Source organism: Cheilinus undulatus, linkage group 9 (assembly GCF_018320785.1).
Source record: "Cheilinus undulatus linkage group 9, ASM1832078v1, whole genome shotgun sequence".
NCBI classification, from domain to species: Eukaryota; Metazoa; Chordata; class Actinopteri; order Labriformes; family Labridae; genus Cheilinus; species Cheilinus undulatus.
In genome coordinates this window covers 39,831,054-39,846,051 of record NC_054873.1, presented here as the reverse complement: position 1 = coordinate 39,846,051, position 14,998 = coordinate 39,831,054, and positions in this window count along the sequence as shown.

Here is a 14,998-nt window from a genome sequence, read left to right as displayed (position 1 = left end):
TTGATACTTATAGTCATGCGGCGAATGAATGACCTGTGGGAATAAATCTAAGTGATGATTCTTGGGTGCTTGGGAGCATCCATGTCATTATCCTTGCTCTCTCACTTCACCTGTCCTTGATATATTCCTTTTCTCCATTTTCTGGCAATTTCTTAGTTTGTTTGTTTAGTTCAAATGTACTTTTCTCTGTCTTCTTTATTGTCACTCTCATTTCAAACCATCACTGTTTGGTATATTATATGAAGGTAATATCTAGTCTTGTCCAAATTAAGAAGCAGGAAAATTTTGGTGATCCAAGACCTAATGTCTGATGACTTAAGAAAGTGTAACAAATGACACTGCAACATTGTAAATCTTCCTGGAGTTTTTTGGGTTAAGCTGTATATATAAACACAAACAGCCCAATATTTACCCAGACTTTGCCAGCACATTTTCCTGCCAGCCCCCTTGTAAATTTCTTAATTTTAGCTAGGGTTAGGTGATATGCAGGATTTATTCTTTTTGCCTCAAGACAGCAGGAGGGGTGATGAGGTATATATCCTGTGACAGCACATGATTACAGACCATGCATGGTGAACACAGTGCATGTAATTACACTACTTAACTTTTTTTTTCTTTTCACCAGCATTTAGTTCCCTTTTCTTTTGCTGATACTGTGAACAACAAAATCAGGGAGATTTTTAAGGGTTGTCCTTGATTTATTTTCTATCTGCTGCTTTCTCAGGGCCAAACACTAGGTCTTGTCCACCTCTACATGTTTAGTGATTAATATGACTCTGAGCAGGGCCGTTTCTTACTATATGCGGAATATGCAAATGCATAGCCCCCCCAAGCCACTAGGGGGCCCTAAAGCAGAATGTTCAGCTTCATCCAAGGGGAATTAAAATGTCTTTATCCCTTATAAGCTTAAAATAAATGTTGGATACAAGAATAAAACGAGAAAAGCACTTGGAGAGCGCAGACCTCTGCCAATAGCCCTATCTCCCAATAGTACAGAATCCTTTAAAAAATTCCTGGATCCAGACAGTGATCCGGATCACTCCCAAAATCTAATCAGTTCTTCCTTATGTCATTTCTGACATTTCCTGAAAATTTCATCAAAATCTGTTCATAACTTTTTGAGTTATATTTCTAACAAACAAACTAACAAACCCTGCCGATCACATAGTCTCCTTGGGGGAGGTAATAAGCTGTAATGGTAAGCTGTGTTGTTGTGCAGATGTGCAGATGGTTTAGCTTGTGAAGTGTAATAGACTGTTCATGGATCATCTAATGGATAAGGAATCTCTCCATTGTAGTTTGGCAATAGGGGCCCCCAAACAGCATCTTGCATGGGGCCCTCACAAAGCTAGAAACAGCCCTGACTCTAAATAGAAACTTTTAGCTAGGAAAGAATGAGTTGTTTGACTTCTTTTGATTCTCTAAATATAAGATTTATGGGTCATTCTTATGCAGGAGAGCATCGCTCATCTGTCCATCAGTGCACCAGTCTCCACATCCTCCACCACAGTCAGCAAACTATCATGTCAGACTCAGACCACTCCAGTGTAAGTCAATTTAATTTTTTTATTGTCTGGCTTTGGAAAAACTTAATTATGTTCCTTAACAAATTGTTTGGAGGTTGATCACTGATCTTTATTTTTGCGTTTTACATGCACTGAAAGTTCAAGATATTTTAGGAAACATCAACACAAGGGCTGTAAATAGATTAAAATATTTAATAGCAATTAATCTCAGAACCTTCATAGTTAACTCATGATTATCAAAGATTAATCACACCATTTTTATCTGTTCTAAATGTGCCAAACAGGGATATTTCTCAAGATTTAAACAACCTTATCAACACACGAGTGGAGTGCTTTCTTTTATGCAAATGTTTGTTCATGGCAAATGTTTATTCATGTCCAAAAAATTCTCTTGATAAGGCTCAAAAGTACTGAAGGCTCCAAAAATATGCTGAGGGCATAACTTGGCAAACTCAAGTCCAACAAGCCACAAGAGATGGAGCAACTGACCTTAATGTAACATTATTGAATAATACCACAATGTAGTGTCCAACTTCAGAATTCTAGAACTTAATTCCCCTGTTGTTCTCAGCAGCTTAACAAATAACAACAGATCTCATCATCACACATGGATGTAAAGTACATGGGCTGTTAATTTTGAAATCACTAAAGATCATTCCATGGGAACTCGAAATTCTCCCATGATCTTTTCCTGCTGATCAGGGCTGCGCGCTGCGGTGCAGTGCTCTAGACTCGCTTCCAGTGGGCGAGGTCACTCACCTTTCAGTCGGAGCAAACCCGTGGCGCTTCAGTGCGGGGCGCACATGCTGTATATGGACATTCAGGGTGAGAGCTCAGCAATAAGCGGCACAAACACATCTAATGGTGTTTTCACTCTGCTCTGACAGACTACCTTGTGGTCAGAGGTGAGTATGGTGAGCACATCATCCTTGAGCAAGTAGGTGCGGAAAAAGCAAGTAATTAATTTAAAAAATCTCTATTCATCGTCTTTTTTCAAATTAAAAAATTCCCAGATGTAAAATAAATGCTTACAGTATAAAACGACTGTCATCAGTCCAGCAGATTTACTGGAATAATGCCAATTAACACAAATTTTAAGCTGCTTTTCAAAATTCGTAAACACAAAATTTAAGTCTGAATTCAGGACTGACTTTTAGAAATTTAGTACTTTTAAGGTGTGGTAAGAAGGCATAACCATCTCTTCATTCATTCATAGAAGAACTACAGATTAAATCTCAGTCTAATTTTGCTTATTAGCCTATGTTATGGTACTCTTCACAGCTTAACTCTCATGCTCACCTGTAATACCTCTACTCTACTGCTATGTCTCCTCCTCCTCCACATGATGTTACTGTATATTCTAGGAATCCACGCAGTTAATAGGTATTACGGTTAAATTAGTTTATCAAATTAGCTGCTGCAGGATTCACAAGTCAGTTAAACTAATTACCCATAATTCTTTATAAACATAGACTTGAGAACTCAGTCTATAACGGTCTTTTAAACTTTAATGAACCTCCAGCTGCTAGGGGCCGCTGTAGCTTCAGTTAATGGGCGCTGCCTTCCTGTCTGGCACTTCACCAGATGTAAATATGAGAAGCTCAGCAGTGGCTTATTGGTTAGCGTGTCGAAGGAACAGCGGGGTATGACGGTTTTTTAATAGTGAATGAAAATAACGTGGTATGTAGGCTGTTGAGGGTTGAACTCATGTGTAACTACTCACCTGAAGTGAAAGAGGTCACATGTCAAAGCACGATAATAATCTGCAAAGAGGAACAAAGGCTGGCAGCTCTAGCAGTGTTAGCCACAGAGTATATCAGGCTAATATCACATTCGCTGACACAATAACCCTACGAGGAATTTGACTGTTTACAAGGGATTCTCTCTTTAGAATAGTCGGTTAAACGAAAGTTAAATGAGCATCTAGCCAAACAGGGAAATAGACGCTTAGGAACATCCTTAGTTTATTCACCAGCATCAGTTAGTCTCTTGTAGTCTCTCCAGAGTCTTTGCAACTTCTGCAGCGTCTTGATTGACAGGTTTGTTTTTTGTTTTTTTTTTGACATTTATTTCCCGATCCAGTCAATCATTTTAGCCCTAAGTCTTGTTTTCTCAGAACATTTTAACTTTCAAGCAGGAGCTGAGTGAGGAAGGGAGGGCAGTAAACGGACCTTTTGAAGACATGATCAGGCCAGTCAACTGTCATTATAAAGTAAACAACCAATGCACTGCTGCCCCTGCTCTATGGAGCCTGGTGCATAGTAGAAATAAATAAATGAATGAATCAAAAAGTATGTCGGCCCACTGGGAAAACGCCTGGTATGCCACATTGCCAGTCCATCCTTGCTTGCAGAATACTAGTGCATCTCAAAAAAATAGAATACCATGAAAAAGTTCAATATTTTTTGTCACTTGTTTCTGAAAGTGAAACCCATATATTGTAAAGACTTGTTACACATAAAGTGAAGTATTTCAAGCCTTTATTTCTTGAAATGTTGATGATTATGGCTTACAAGATAAGAAAACCCAAAAATCAGTGTCTCAAAAAATTTGAATATTCCATAAGATCAATAAAAAAAGGATATTTTCAACAGAAATGTCAGGCTTCTGAAAAGTATGTTCATTTCTATGCCTTCAAAACTTGGTTGGGCCTCCTTTTGCATAAATTACTGCATCAATGCGGCGTGGCATGGAGATGATCAACCTGTGGCACTGCTCAGGTGGAATGGAAGCCTAGGTTGCTTTGATAGTGGCCTTCAGGTCATCTGCATTGTTGGGTCTGGTGTCTCTCATCTTCCTCTTGACAATGCCCCATAGATTCTCTATGGGGTTCAGGCCAGGTGAGTTTGCTGGCCAGTCAAGCACAGTAACACCATGGTCATTGAACCAGCTTTTGGTACCTTTGGCAGTGTGGGCAAGTGCCAAAAGCTGGTTGATGAATGAAGTCAGCATCTCCATAAAGCTTGTCAGCAGAAGGACAATGATCCTCGGTAATGATCCTTCTGCAGGTTCACCTAAGGAAACCTTGTTACGACTTTTACTTCCTCTAGATAGTCAAGTCCCTAACGCATCTCTCACAGCAGAGAACTTTCTCTCCCCCCACCCATCCAGAAATCCCTCCTCCCCACATGCATGTTTTTGTATCAACCACAAGAGAGGCAAAGGAGAGAAAGGTAAACAGATCAGCGTGGCGAGTCAGTGGTGAGTTACCTGCATACAGAGACAGACAACGACAAACAGCGCTGGACCTGCAGTGTTGAGCAGTTGTTCAACTTTAAAAAGGAAGAGGTCAAATTCACGGGGTATTCGTTAAAATACCCTGCAAGATGAGGCCGAGATAACAGAGGCATTAACACAACAGGTCGCTAAAGACATAAGCCCAGTGTTGTTGAAAAGCCAGGATTTAAAAATTTCATAAAGACACTCCACCCAGAATATGTGATTCGCCTGGGCGCAAACATTTTGCTGAAAATTCCCTGCCAGAGTCATACATGTCAGAGATAAGACGGCCCAGCAGCAGACAAATGTGATCTACTTCTCCACAACTACGACGCCTTATCTCAGTCTAACAGTTCATAACACCCACAACAAGAAGTTAAAATATTCCCGTCTCCAGACAAGCTTTTTCCCCCCTGATTACACAGGAGAGTTTCTTAAATAAGATCTAAAGATGCTCTCATGTTCTGAACTTGTCAGAAGCTGCTCCAGTGTTCATCAGCACAGATAAAGGACTAAAATAATCACAGCTGTAAGCCTGAGTGGTGGACTAGACTGCAGGGTTTTGGCCTTTGGCTGCATGCAGGATTGGTGAGTTTTGTGTAGGTTAATGAGGAAAATCATTTTTTTATAATGAGCAATAGTAAACATAACACAGTAAACATTTCAGGACTGTCCAAACACTGTAAATTAACAGGTATTTAATGATTTATGTATTTTTGATTTATTAGTAAAAGATTGAATGAAGTCCTTTTCAAAAAAAAAAACTGCTTGATTTGACTTTACAATTAAATAATTGTATTAAAAATTCAAGCCTATTTTTATCACCAAACTAGTTTCATTTGGGGCCAAATTAAATACAGCTGCTGAGAGGCCATTTCAGAATATCACGATATATCTTGTATATTGGGATATAGCAAAAATATTTTGGGATATCAATTTTAGGACATATCACCCAGCTCTAAACCAACATGGAAACGAGAGCTTTCTATGGGTGAAAAATAAGAAATTGTGAAGCGGAGAGAAGATGTAAAATCAATCAAAGCCATTGCACAACCATCGGCCATACCCAGTACAACCATTTGGAAAGTCCTTAAGAAGGTGTACTTAAGTAACAGATGTTGAATGCGTAGACCAAGGAAAACAGCAGCAGTTGATGACAGAAACATTGTGAGAGCTGCAAAGAAAGACTAAAATAATTTTTAGTGATGTCAGCAACAACCTCTAGAGTGCAGGAGTGAAGGTATCACCATCTACTGTTCACAGAAGACTTCATGAACAAAAGTTCAGAGGCTACACCAGAAGATGCAAACCACTCATTAGCAAGAAGAACAGGAAGGCCTGGCTGGGATGACCATCAAAAATTCTGGGACAAGGATTTATGGACTGATGAGACAAAGATGAACCTTTACCAAAGTGATGGAAAGGCTAAAGTTTGTAGAAAGAAAGGATCCGCTCATGATCAAAAACATACAAGCTCATCTGTGAAACACAGTGGAGGTAATGTCATGGCTTGGGCTTGCATGGCTTCTCCTGGGATGATGTAGCAGCAAAATGAACTCAGAAGCCTACAGAAACATTTTGTCTACCAATTTAAAGTAAAATGTAACTTAACTGCTATGGAGATCCAGTGTTTTCCTTTGGTTTACATTTTTTTGTTGTTGTTTTGTTTGTTTGGTTTGGTTTTTATGGGGGGTGGGGGGACACACTGACACAGACACTTAAAGGAATCATGGTGTTCATGTAATTTAAATTCATTATAGCTCGCTAGCTAACTATCATAATTTATTTATGCCTTTCGAAATGACAAGGTTAGAAATGAACTTATTGCCTTCCTGCCACATCAGGAGTAACTTTAGGACTGTATTAGACCAATGTTTCGTGTAAAGTTTACCTATGCTGTCAAAAAGGTCTCCCTACATGCAAATGAGTCTGACATCTGAAAGATTTAACAAATAAATAACCAAAAAACTGTTTAGGAAACCATTTATTGTAACATATAACATATTTATAATAGTTAAGATCAAGTATTTTGGTAAACATTCTTAATGATGATTGATTTTTTTCTTCACTGACTTTATCCACTCATTTTCTCTCTCTCTTCACAATTATTATCCACACACATTGCATGTGTCTGTCTCTTCCTGTTGTCTCTATTCCAGTGTGATCTTCTGTGTCAATACTCCTATGTTTATAAAGGTTGAAGAGGTTCTGTCATAATCTGCATATAACGATTACATAAGAGCTTAAATAATGACCATAAAAATCGCCAATAGCATCAGGCGCTAAGAGAAACATGCACACAAGGAATAAAAAGCCAAAAGGGGTCTAACACCAGTTTATTGATCCCAGATGAATGAATTTTAAAATGATAGAATGATCGTCAGGTGACCCGCCGAGGGGCCGCTCAGAGTCTGTATGAGAACTGATCCCTTCCGATATTCATGGCACACCTGACCCCACACACACATGTGGGGTCGTACTATTTCTGCCTGCTGTGGTGAGAAGATCAAGAGGGAGTTGGTGTGGACATGAGCCCAACTCTCACTTATTTTAACCACGTTTCCCACCATCTAAGTTGTGTATCAGATCAAGATGTAAATACTTGGAAATAAATGCTTAAATTTTGATGTTTAGTCTCATGTTCATCTTTTGATGTATAACCCAAAATGTTTTCAGTCTACAGCAAAAATAAAGGAATTGGGTTCACTGTTCCAGTACTTTTGGAGGGGAGTGTATGTCAGCCCTGCAATTGACTGACAACCAGTCAAGGGTGTACCCAATGACAGCTGGGATAGGCCCCGCATAGTAGGATAAGGGCAGTGTAGGAAAATGGAATGGATGGATATTGCATACAGTGTCCTATTTTCTTTGTGTTCAGGTATGTTGAAAGGAGAGTGGTTAAATGAGCCATTTTGGTCTATTTAAGAATAAAGATTTTGTGTACTGTGTACTTTTGATAGAAAAATTTAGCCCTATGTTGATAGGGCCCATAGTCAGCCTCAAGGTTTAAACACATTGTGCATTTTACAAACTATGGAATATAGAGTCTAAACTATACTATCAGTATCATTATTATTGGTTGTTTCTCCTTACACCAGGCATTGCTCAGCTCCTACCTCAACTGCAGGTTCCAGGGCAGAGACCTGCTCCCCAGTCAAGGAAGATCTACAGTCATTCAGAGCTCAGATCTCAAAAATGGAACACTTCCTTAACAAAGATAGGCTACAACTGCACAAAAGAAGACTAACTGACAACTAAATTACCTAAACTTCATGTTACATTGACGTAATCCATGATTCTATTGTTAGTGTTTCTATGTTGTTGTGTTTCAAAAAAGGCAAGTGAGTTGTATAAGAAGGATGCATTATTCTTTTAAATTTGAGAGATATTCTTGTGCCAATATTTCAATGGTTTTTTTTTCATTTTGAGTTGTAAAAGTTCAACTATAAAAAAAAATTGTTGAAGGGTGTCTAGTTCTATGTATAATATTTCACCTGTTCACATTACTGCTATAAAACATATGTTGTTGAGATGTAGGAAACACCTAGGTTACATTTGTATGCCATTGGATGCTTTATGAAGTTGAAAGTGTTTTTAGTTATTCCTTTGTTTAATCTATATAACATGCACAATACTGTATCAATTAAATTATTTTTTCTTATGTGGATATCTCTTCCCTGCCAAGCACATTATTAGTTTTGCCATGACAGTGCAGCCAAGCTGACAGAATCAACTCTATAGTGCTTTGTTCAGCAAAGGAACGCTATATGGCACAGCAAATAGGTGGGGGTGGGTTGGGTCATCTAATGGAACAACAAAACATGCAATTAGCAGTTTAACATCCACAGCCTGTTTAGCCTTACACAGCAAAGAGTCAGAAAATAAACAGTGAAGGCCAAGCAATGTTGCTGGCTCAAAAGGCTTGTAACAGCTGATGTGCTAATTAAAATTAATTAGCTTCATGTAATATCTTGGTTGCAAATCTCAATGGAGCTCTTGATGAGTCACTTGTGGGTGGCATTATGTTGCCGTTGTTAGGATGACTGAATCTGGACTAAACACACAGTGCCTATTAAAATCACTTAGAAAAGTTATAATTTTAGCAACCCCAGCTAACTAAAGTCAAGCAGTCTAACACACAAGTATCATGTACTGGATCATTGTTTGCCTACAATTTTTTCCATGTCTGATTTACTTTATAGAACTGGGATGACTTGACAGTAGGGTTTATCTATACAAGCAAAAAATAATCAGTTGTACAGCTGTTTTAAATCAGTCAATTCAATGTTTTAAAATGAAAAAATCAAATGCTAAATGGTTAGGCATATGTATTGATCAATTAGTAATTTTAATGAGTATGGTGTGCCAATTGTTAATTTAGAAAACATTTAAACAAACTACAACAATAAACAGCAAAGTGCAGAGATTTTTTTTTACCTTTTTTCACAGATCTTATCTTCAACATGGCTTTTGTAAGCATTTTGGCAGAGCAGACATAAGTATCAACTTTTTAAACATGTTCTGTCATGGCTCACATTATTTAAAAAGTTTGTAGAAAGACAGACCCTAGGATACTTTTAATCACAGGCACCTGGAGATTAAAAAACACATCTTAATGTTGTCTTTCTCCCCATCAATCAATCAATTGATGATTGTGTTGTGTTTTCATCTGCTGATTTGATCTACTTTGTTTTGAAAATTGTCTATCCTGGCCAGTTGGTTTTATTCTCAAGTTATTGTAATTAGTGTTATTATTTTATTTAATTTTTTATTTTCTAAATGGAACTTGCAATATGCTCTAAAACCATTATAACTGCTGCTAAACCATTTATTATTTGTACTACATTTTAAATTGTCATACTTTTTTCCAACCTGTGTACATTACTTATGAAGAGTAAGGGCCATTCTGAGTGCTGCAGTAATAATATTATGTTTAAACTGAGAATTGAAGTACAAATGTTGCAGTTTTGGATACCAGTTATCTTAGATTAAAATTTCTTTTTTTCTTTTTTTTACATTATGAATAAGGTACAAGTGCTAAGTATTTGCTGTACCAAAAGCCACTTCTGAGTGTAGGTAATTAGGACAATTAAAAGATATTATGAAAATGAATTAGTTCAAATGAAATTATATTATTATTAGAAGCTAAGCTAAGGCTGGTTTCATTCATCTTTTGCGGAAGCGTATGCATGAGAGTTTAATTTTCTTTAACTTTATAAATTGTTTTGCTTATATGCAAAAAAAAAAAAAAAAAAAAACTGTTAACAACTGTTTCTCTGCCCTCCACGTTCACATACCATAATTAATAGTCCATATTTGATGGTGGCAGAAGGTTTACGCTTGACCTGTCTCACAAAATTTAATGACTATGAATAGGCATGAATGTTAATACCCTCATAAAGAAATCTGGACCGTTTGATTAGCTCTGTCTACTCTTGCTGACCCTTATCCATATTGGGAGGAAGACATGGGAGGTGGGGGAGGTGCTGATTATAAAGGAGTCACTTTTACTACACTCCTGCTCAGAAATATACACCTATATTTTTGCTTTCATATAGAGTTTCCGTCTCTTCTCTTCTACACACACACAACTTGGGATATCAAGTGTTGAAGCTTTGAAACAGTCAATTACTCCCTGGCAAGGGAGGATACCTGCTGGTAATTGCTGCCCAGTGTTTGTTCCAGAGTAAATAAAGAGACTGCTGACATTCACATTCCATCGACATGTCCCCTAACACACATTATTGTGACTGTTATTTGATGTTAAAATAAACACTCAGTGGTTCCCAGCATAAGGAAAACCCTATAAGAACAGACATGCATCAGACATAGGAAATCTGAATAATGTTAATTTGGTAACACCTGAAGCAAATGGATGGAGTTGTAGGTATGATTCTGAGCCTTGTGTAGGATGCCATTAACTTTTAATAAGGCAGGGACCAAAAATACTAGACACCAGTGCTAAAATCTTTTTATTATTATTTATTTTTTTCATTTTATTTCAAGATGTCAGTGGCTTCCATTAATGTGCAATAGGCTCAGTCTGCATTGCATGCGTTGTGCCATTCAACAAAATAAAGTGTCTTACAAAACATTATAAAAGTCACAAAGTTCTGTGTTCTTTTAGTGTTCATAGTTCCATATTCCTTCTTATACTTGAATTTGGATTGCAATATGGCTCTAAAGTTAAAATGACAATTTATATTAAAACATTGTTAGTGAGTGTGAATAGTTTGAATAACCCTGTGAAACAGAAAAAAATGATGACTTAATTGAGGAAAGAAAAAAAAATTACTGGAGAAAAATTAATCTAGGTTGGAGGGTGAGATGCTGAGGAGGTTTGGGTATGAAGATAGGTTGCAGAAGAGTTATGACCATAATCATCCCTTATTCTTTGATATGACTTACAGAAATCAGTGATAAAGAGGACTAACGTATTATTGTGAAAGGAAAATTGGAGAATGAAAAAGAGACATGGGTCAATGTTTATGTCCCTCCAAATAGTGGGAAACAGTAAAAAAAGATAGAAAAAAAAAAACTTTGTTCAATAACATAATCTTTCACAAGAACAGAGTCACTACATGGCTGCTGAAGGCTGTGTCCTTAAGAAACTTGCCCAGAGAAAAAAGTTTTCAGTTTAAATTTTTTCTTGGAGCAGGACAGCTTGCAAGAAATGTATTTTGCTCCAAGTGTCATGTGATGACTAATCTTAGTACTAATTTTATTTATCCTGTTAATATGTTGCAGCAGTTAACCTGGTTGGGATTTTCTCTTTTTTTTATTAGTTTCTGCAGAGATGAGGTGGTTGGGTTTTGACTAATGGGAAACAGCCTTCAGTTGTGTAGTGGCTGACCTCCTGTGAATCTTTTGACTTTTTTTAAAACGGAACCTGTAGTTTCAGTTAAGTAAACATTTTAGTGCCGAAACACATTTTTATTGTGATGTGAGCCAAATAAAGTTGTGAAATGTTAGTGTTTTGTCCTCCATAACTTCGATTTTGAGATGCGGTGCCTTTATTAAACTTTTGAACAATTTTTGAGCTTAGCAAGTACTTGACTGATAAGCTTCACTGTTATGATGCACAACCTTTCTCTCCAACTGAGACGATACTCACTGTTCTACTTGCGCCATCTTTGGGACTACCCAGGGACTGGAAGTAAACGGTCAACAGACCTTTGATCGAGAAGGGGGTATCTGCAGGCTCGCAGGGACCCTGCTTGCGCACATGCGTGTTGTTTGTTTGAATACAGTTTGCTAGCTACGGCTACCATTAACAACAGCGATGGGCGATGAGCAGAGTGTAAGTATTCGATGAGTTAAGTTTGATCTGATTAAAACAAGATATAAATTAAATCCAAACAAAATTAACAACTGTGAGGGGGATTACATAGGGCATTCACTGAGGGTGAATTAACCAGTGCTGTGCCAGGTGTATGTGGCTGAGTCAATCAGGGCTGGGCCAGGTGTGTGTGGCTGATCAGCACTGAGTGAGACCAGGTGTGGAGAGCTTACATATGCTCTTGGGTTGCAGCTCTCAGTGCAGACTCATTATCTCACCTTCAGAGGTACTGAGAGCATCTCCTTGGGATTTTTCCTGTGTTTTTCTGTGTGAAGTCTCTCAAGCACTGTCGACTCTTTCCTCAGAGCTTTTTTCATTTAAATTACTAGTTACCCCAGAGGTAGTGGTTGATGCTGGAGGTATAACCAGCTTTTCTTTGTTTCTCTCTTGAACCCCAGTCTGGGCATCTTTGAGTTTCTTCTGAAGATAGTTGTCTCACTCTCCCTACAAGTCTAAGTTTCTTTTCAGCTGCACGGCAGCAGTGGTTCAGTTTCTCTTTTCAACTATTAATTAGAGTGGGAGTTATTAGTTTGGCTTATCATTTTGCTTTGGTATTCTCCCCTTTCCCATTTATTGCTTGCGATTTAGTGGTTATCCTTCTAGGATAACTTTTTGAAACCTACGGTCTGCATTTGTGTCCCACTGCCCCTCCCCCCCGACAACAACATGTTGCAGCATGGGATTGTTTAACATTACTGAAAATTAGGTAGCTAATGTTGTCTTATCAATAATGTTATCAATAATGTTACACAGGTTATTAGAACCTAGCTAACATGACCCTAAATATTATATTTATATTTCCTTGCATTTTTCCTTCCCTCAGGTGTTCCTGAAGCCTTCAGCAGGCTCTGTACCCTACTTATGCCCTGGTTCTGTTCTTAATGTTCTGTTTGTTCACTTGTTTCGTTTTGTATTGCGTGGAAAATGAAGTATTGTTTTAGGGCCAAGACATATTCAAGTCTTGGCTCTTGGCCGTTTGGGTTCCTTTGTTTTTCGTTCAACAGTACTCTTAAGTTCTGTGAGCACATTCTCTGTCAAACCAACTTTGCTTTTGTTTTGTATTATATTTACATGTTTATACAATTTTAAATTTAGATTATTTTGTCAATTTTTTTTTTAATTTGTTGTGTGGCCAGATTTATGTGTTTCTCTTTCAATTCATACTGGGTGTTTAAAAAAGGATTTAACATGTTTCAGATTTGGTCACTGTGCTGCTCTTGCCATTTATATCTTACTGGTAGAGGAAACAATCTGGATATCAAGTTTTGTCTCAGAGACGGTGTTAAGGACTTTTTAAGAAACAGCCACTCTGAAACGTTGTGCTTCTAAAAGAAGATGCCGAGATTTAGCATTAAAGTAAAAATAGAGTTTAATAAATTAACCTAAGGCAGTTAGAAATGCATGGTTTTCGAGCTGTAGCACTTTGTGCAAATAAACTGCAAATACTGTGCAAGCAATTTTCAAAATAGAGTCATGTTCTGGGCCGGATTCGTGAGAATAGAGCTGGTAGGCCCCTTAGGGTCCCTGAAGGTGAGAAAATTACCTCGGCAAAGTATATAGAGTTTCTGACTGACCACTTCTTCCATGGTACAGAAAGTGACTGACCACTTTCTTCCATGGTACAAAAAGAAGAGCAGTGCCTTCTGTAGCAAAATTTTCTTCATGACATGTACCATCTCATGCTGCAAAGAATACCTCTGTGTCATTGGCTGCTATGGGCATAAAAGGAGAGAAACTCATGGTGTGGCCCCATCCTCCCCTGACCTCAACCCTGTTGAGAACCTTTGGAGCATCCTCAAGCTAAAGATCTATGAGGGTGGATGGCAGTTCACATCAAAACAGCAGCGCTGGGAGTCTATTCTGAGATCCTGCAAAGAGATTCAAGCAGAAACTCACCAAAAACTCACAAGTTCAATGGATGCAAGAATTGTGAAGGTGATATTAAAAGGGCTCCTATGTTAACATGTAATTTTGCCTGGTAAGATGTTTTTGATTGAAATAGCTTTTGATTTCAGTAAATATGACCTCCTAGTGCTGCAAATTCAATGAATGACCATTTTTGGTTCTTTACAACCTATAAAATCTTTTAAAACTCTGTTTTGTATAATAATGATGAACAGTGCATTTTGAGGTTTTTATAAAAAAAAATGGTTATCATTATGAAGTTTGATCAAAAACATTTGAATTATGCTCTAATGGATGATGACTTGAATAATATTATGTCATTTGCATTAATATTTAGGAAAATAAGAGAAAAATGTAATTTGCATAATAATGTGGAAAGCGATATACAAGATGTTTAACATTGGTAAGAAAATAGAGTATGAAAAAATAGATTAGACATAAATACATTAAAAGAAGTATTTAAATTTGCTGTCATTTAATCTGACATTAGACTGACTGAAGTATACAAAGCAATTTAATACATACTGCAGTCATATGTATAACTACCCATTAGGGAAAATATATATATTTTAAATCATTAATTCATTGTAACCACTAAGAAATTCACTCTAACAAGATGTTTATCCGAATAATTCTGATTCCGCTCCTAAGGCATTTACTTTTCCATCACCAGTTTGGCTGCACCGAGAACAGTCCTGCTCTAGAGCTGGGACAAAGCTCGTCCACCGTGCGTCCAAGCGCGCCGCAGTGACCTCAGAGCGGTTCGCAGGGTGCGATTACCGGGGGGTAATTTCACCCCTTCTGTTTCTGAACCACCCCAACCCCCCGATGATAAGTGTTAAACCCACGGGGAGTTTCATCCCTGCCTCTGCTCGGACTGACTACAGCTCCTTTATAGAGGTAGTCTAATGTCAGTATTCACTGTGCAACTGAAACATTTATACAAACTACCAAAACTCCAGATTTATGTGCCCATGCTGTAGTCTGACAGTTGCGCACAGCCCGAATT